We start from the raw sequence: 6,868 nt of genomic DNA, 5'->3' as shown, positions 1-6,868 counted from the left end.
TTTTAATTACTTTGGATGCAATTAATTGCTATTAATTGTTTGACAGCACCATATATAATCATTGAAATTTAAATGCACAAATTTAACAATATATAGCAATTAACAGATGTGCGTGCACACAAACACACACACATATATATATATATATATATATAAGTATGCCAAGGAGGCATTTAGAACAGTTAAGACAAAAATAAAACTTCTGTCATTAATTACCCTCAGGTCATTTTCAGAACACAAATTAAGATATTTTTGATGAGAGCTTTCTGACCCTGCATAGACAGCAATGCAGAGGCCTAGAAAGGAAGGACATCATTAAAATAGACAATGTGATATCAGTGATTCAACCTTCATTTCTATGACGTTACGAGAACACTTTTTGTGCACAAAGAAAACAAATATAACAAATATATATGAAAATATATGAATATAAAATCAGCTGTGTTGCTAATCAAAAATATCTTAAATTATGTTCAGGAGATTAACAAAGGTCTAACAAGGGTAAGTTTTTAACAAAATATTCCTTTGAGTGCAGCAAATGAATCAAGTCATTCTATATATGAAGTCATCTTTCTTAGAAAGCAAAACTAGTGAGATGTCACAGTCCTTAGGACATATTGATCAAATAATGGGTATTAAAGTAATGTAATAATTAATATATTGCCTAACTTTAGTTTCAAATGTGTTCATGTACTACACATTTATGTTTAGTATCCATTATATTCATGTTTTATATTTAGTTGTCGTGGCCTACAGCAAGTTTGACTGGGCTGACTGAGTATGTCATCCGTCTTCACATCAGTTCGTCTCAATCTACACTCCCACTTCTTTAAACCCAACGCTCCACGCACAGAGAGGCAGGGAATTTTGGAAAAAGCAACACGTTCATTAAATTTAAATGGAGGGAAGTTTCATTAAACTTTCAACATGCCCCACCAGCTCAGAATGACGTCTGGTGAGTTACACAACCACCACCGCAAACAAAAGGTGAAGAATGAACCAAACATCTTCCTTGACTATAACAACAGGGATTTAAATAGATAAAGCTTGCATATGTCTTCTGTAAAAATTTAAAAAGGCGTTTAGACTGGCAGGTCTGTAGGCCGAGATGTTGCCAATTTACGTAACATTAGTGCTGTAGAGTTTACGGCAAACAAAATCAACTGCTCTCAAAGCGGCAATAGAATAGAAGCATACAACAAAACACATTTATTAAAAAAAAAGGAAAGCAATAAGAAAAGAAAAAAAAACAAGGCTTGCTTTGGCTTTTTGTTTAAGGGGCTAGGTATAATTCACCCAAAAATCATCCTCAAAACACTAATAAAGTCATCATACTCTTTCGAAGACTGACATGGCAGAGAAGATATTGCTAAATAAAGTCATTACTTTTGTTTTCATTACACACAAAAAATAATTCTTGTAGCTTTATATAATTAAGGTTGACCCACTGATGTCACATGGGCTATTTTAATTATGTCCTTACTACCTTTCTGGGCCTTGAACGTAGTAGTTGCTTTGCTGTCTATGCAGGGTCAGAAAGCTCTCGGATTTCACCAAAAATTTCTTAATTTGTGTTCTGAAGATGAACTAAGGTCTTGTGGGTATGGACTGACACAAGGGTGAGTAATTAATGACAACATTTAGATTTTTGGGTGAACTATACCTTTAAATTACAGAGGTATACAGAGTACAAAAAATAATCCAGAATGCTGTATAAATCCTTTTTTATATTTTTTAATATCAATTGTCTCATGTGGGGGGACGTGCAGTTATAAGCCGAAATCAGCAGCCTCCGCCAAGACCCCTGCTCTGTTTTCCATAAAGAAAATAACTGCATCTTGTTTGCCCCAAAAGGCCCTTCCCATTACAGCTGAGATCAAAGTGGAGTACAAGCTAAGCAGCTTGATTCCTTGCAGACCTCACACGCTCTACAAGTGAGCCAACAGCTTGGTGCCAGAGCTTTCGGTCTGGTTGCAATACACACAGACAGTTTGGTCAGAGAAACGCACGGAGAAACCGTATACAAATGAGAACCACACATTCGTTATGCCCTTGGTAAAGTGTCTGCGTCTCAGTAAGCCGTCAAACTAAGAGAGCGCACTCACGGAGGAGTCTGAAGTGTACCACTGCACAATAAATCAGACGAACAGAGATCGGGCCACCTGCGTCAATGTGTGCTACAACAAAAATACAGCCTTGATGGATTATTCACAAAGACATTCTGGAATCATCTAAGGCCACTTCCTGTTATGATTAAGATTACGTTTGCAATTAAAGTCCTGGTTATGCTTTTATTATTTCCAACAAATCCTTAATAAAAACACCAAAAAAATTATTGATCACACGATATTCTCTTAACAGCTCGAAAAGCTTTCATTATACCAAACTGAAGTAAAAAGAGAAAAACAAATAAAAGCAAAAAGGATGCTAAATTAGCAAATGTAACATTCGTTCAGCTGAAATAACCAGAGGTGGCTTGCTACCAAAAAAACAATACTACAATAGCACAAAAACAATCTGGTGTGTCGTTGCGTTGCGGTCATCCCAAGTTCCGATCCTAGCTTGTGAAGCTTTTCCGATCCCGGCCCCCATCTCTCTCGCAATTAGTTTCCTTTCATTACATTGGCCTATCTAAATAAAGACAAAATGCCCCCCAAAAACAGCAATTGCTAGTAAAGTTCTCAAGTAACTACAAAAAAACTAAGTTAAGTAGTTATAGAAACATGGCATTGCTTCATAATCTGCTTCATTTGCAAGTTTTACAGAATTTGTGTTGTTTATCACCTGCATCTCTATAAAAAAAAATAATAATTCGCTCAGATTCAAACCAGTGCCTCCTACATGAGAAACGCATATCTCTGCATTAGTGCTCGTTGTTAAGCCACGGCTCTGACAACATCCACCATCTTTGACAGCACTATACTGAAGATACACCGAACAGCCGGGTTTGTCTATCATCAACAATTTAAACAGGAAGACAGCTGGCAGTACTAGCAACACTGCTTGAGTTTTTTTTTTAAATACGCAATACGTTCATTCCCACACCTTCCGACCAATGGATTTCCATAACTTGCTCATTTACATTTATTTTTGCATCATATCATAAAGAGGACGCTGCTTTTATCAAAAATGACTAACAAAAGAGGAATCACAGCAAGAGCTTACATGGGGACTGCTAGAAATGTTAACAATCACTCGAACTGTACATAAAAAAAATTATCATAATGATTTTTAAAAAATAATTTCACATACTGTACGTATAAAAAACAATTTAAGCTATGAAATATTTTAGAGAATTATACTGCCTATAAAAAATTTCCAAGACATTTTAAAATGTCCTTAATTTCCCTGACTCGCATTTCCAGATTTTTTGATCCAGTTCCTCAGGATCAATTGGGCCTCAGTGGTCGGACACGGGGACAAACAGCATCCCGCTGTTAACTTGGATTTCTCCTACTCAGCAGGTGGACGGTGTAGCAAGGTCCGGCTATAATCTGCCTCAGGCGTGCACTGTTTGATGCTGTCTGCTAGGAAACTGACAAAACAAACTGTATTAATAGCTCCAGCTGGAGCCAAGAATGAGGAATCTGGAGAGTGAGCTGCCAGAGAGTAAGGGAGACCCCACAAAAAGGGAGCGACGGAAAGGGGGGGCCGGGGAGCAGAGAATGGAACGAACGCTTTTGGAGGGTGTTCGGTAACTCGCAGGTAAAGGCCAAGGGTCCCGCGGATGATTTCGTTGATGGGGGGGGTCTAGGGTGCGGGTGTGTTTTATGGTTGATTTGGATTTATGTAACCTTAGTGAACCTGAGCTTTGGAAAATGGAACAAATGAAACGTTAGATGCATGTCTGCATGACTGCAGTGTGCCCGGTGCTAAATCCATGGTGAGGAAATACACAATGTAGCCCAACGCGGTCCCCAGAGGCTGTTTCTGCTAGGAACAATGTGAACCCCAAGTCCCCCTCTGTAAACCCATAATCCTCCTCAGATCAGATCGTACTGCTGCTGCAACAATGTTGGACATGCTACAAGTCAACAAAATGGCAACAGTGCGTCTTCTCTACTGCCTACAGAAATATATCAAGCGTCCACGATTTGCAATATTGCTGGCAATATCTTATAGCTGTTCAAAAATGTCTGGGATCAAAACTTGGAAAAAAAGAAAAAAAAAAATTTGCAAGGACACACTGAACTTGTCAAAAGTGACAGTATAAGCATTCATAATGCAACAAAAGATTTCTATTTCAAACAAATGCTGTTCTTTTGAACTTTCTAGACAACGAATCTAAATATGCCGCAAAAATATTAAGCAGCACAACAATAATTTTCAACATTGACAGTAATAAATGTTTCTTAAATGGCAACTCATCATATTAAAATGAGGATCATGTTGCACTGAAGACTGGAGCAATGCTTCTGAAGCTTGAGCTTTTCCATCACAGGAACACGTTACATTTTAAAATGTATATTTATATTATTTTTAATTGTAAAATATACAGTACTGCTGATTTTTCTGTATTACAATATTACTGATCATTATTATTATCCTACGCGTTGGCTGCAGAAACATTTTAAGCAATTTCAGAGCAAATCAACATCTAGATTAGAGGGAAAAAAATGATAAGATATATTGCTGTCAGTATGGCAATGTTCTGAAAGAGTGGCTAATTGCATTATAATGGACATACCAATTCAATTTTGGCATAATCTGCTGTTTCTCTAAACATTACAGCACCACGATGGCATGCGAATATCATATTTTAATGATTCCTAAATCAGAGCTATCCATCAACCCTGCTGTGCTTGCCAAAAACCGGACAAGAACAGTTTCCAGCCACCCACATTGTCCATTCATTATTTCTACTATGCAGTATCTGCCTCAATCTTTGCAAGCTCTCTCACAGCACTTCACGATCCTGGCACACCTTTCAGAACGGACCAAACATTACATAACTTTAGAAGAGCACAGATGCCCAGAATCGACTCGAGCACAACTGGAAGTTTACACTTATTGTCTGTTTTATTTGAACAGTGTTATTTGGTCTGCTGGATATTTGAAACAGTGTTATTTGGTCTGCTCTATTACTCTATTGTCGCATCCGGGCATTTATTATTATATGTCGTCTATTAAATTACCCTGTTACCAGGACAACTTGCACAATCATAACATAATCATTCACATTCACAGTTCTGACTTGTAACGGTTAGCATGGTACCACAAACGACCTGGCAGTCACAAACAGCGCCGATTTCATCATATGAAAGACGTCAAACTGGCATATGAAGTTCCTTCCTGTAAAAAATGTCTTCACTTAACACATTGTGAACCGCTGCAGATGCCTTATAGCGGAGGTGAAAGTAACAAGTAAGGCTCTGAGTTCTTATTAACCAAGTCGCTATGAGGCGATTACTGTAACAGCTGCAAAAATGCTCACTAGTGCACAAGCAAATATGTCTATTGAGAGGATGATGTATTATATGGAGACGTACAGTCATTCCAAAGAGTGACATTATTGGAATTCAACAAGTGCCAAGTGAAGATGACCTATATCTACAATTACAGGTCCTCAGACGTACAGATGGTGTTTACAGGTCTAAGATGGGACATTTACACACTCAGATGAAATTAAGCTGATTGTTATCAGCTGTTTTAGGAGGCGTCTTTTCACATTGAATGTATTATGAGCAAATCTCTGTCTTATCTGATTTTGGAAAATACCCATAACAATTCCATTGGATAACAAACTGATCTACAGCAGGTGCTTGTTTGATGTAATATACTCATACATCTAACAAACAACACACACAAAAATATTGTGATTTACAATTCTGACATTTGTGTGGGGTGTTTACCCTCTTTTATTTATATTTTTTGAGTAATTACTGCAAAGCTTTTTAAAAAGGTGTTTAGTTGAAAAGAAATAGTAAACGGTAAAATATGAAATGGCATTTATTCTAGTTTAAAAAATGACTGCCTTTGCAAGCAACGAAACTAGAACTTTTATGGAAATGTACTAAAAACACAAGCCACGGTTGCCGAGTTTTGTTTTATACTGTCTTAACACTTTAATGTGAAATTAGTATGTACTTTGTTGGATTGCTGCAATACACAAAATAATAACGATGATTCCTAATGCCATCGCCGAAAATAAACGTCGCTAACTATTTAGCAGACCCATGCTAGCTTGATGTCTTGCGAACATGCCAACTTTAAAGCCAGCCTTTTCCCGCATGTGCCCGCCCTACCCTCCTTCTGATTGGTCACGTGTGTGTCAATCAAGAACATCAGATTGCTGTTTGGCTGCGATAAACGTCAATCACGATTATTAGTTGTGTCTCATTGGCGCACGGAAATCCCACTCAAAAATGGAATTCACGTACTTCGAGCACAGAGAGGCCGCTCATACTCCCCCCGCTAGAAACAAAAGTATGCAAAGAGTACTTTGAAGCAAACAAACTGACCGTAGCATCAAATTTGCCGTTTTATATAAGCGCAAAACGTATATATTGACAAAAAAATTAAAACGCGATTGTATATAGTAATATGGTATACTCGTATACAACATAATAAATGACGCTAGGGGGACTTTTCTGTTTCTAAGATTTTTTTCTCTCGCTTGTCAAGAGCTCTGAACGAGCTGCAGTCTACGCGCAGACTTCGGCTATAACCCACTGCCAATCTGACAGCCTCTCAGTCGCCTCATAAAAGTAACTCTTGATCAAAGATAAACCTTTTTAGCGAATATAAATAACAACTGGGCGTTGTTTCAAACCAAGACAATCATCGATTCCACATTTTTGACAAAAGAAGAATGTTTACAAACTTACCACAGCGCCCCTCTATCCCACTCTCTCTCTCTCTCTCTCTC

The sequence above is a fragment of the Puntigrus tetrazona genome, chromosome 23 (assembly GCF_018831695.1).
Source record: "Puntigrus tetrazona isolate hp1 chromosome 23, ASM1883169v1, whole genome shotgun sequence".
Taxonomy (NCBI): domain Eukaryota; kingdom Metazoa; phylum Chordata; class Actinopteri; order Cypriniformes; family Cyprinidae; genus Puntigrus; species Puntigrus tetrazona.
This window is presented reverse-complemented; position numbering follows the sequence as displayed.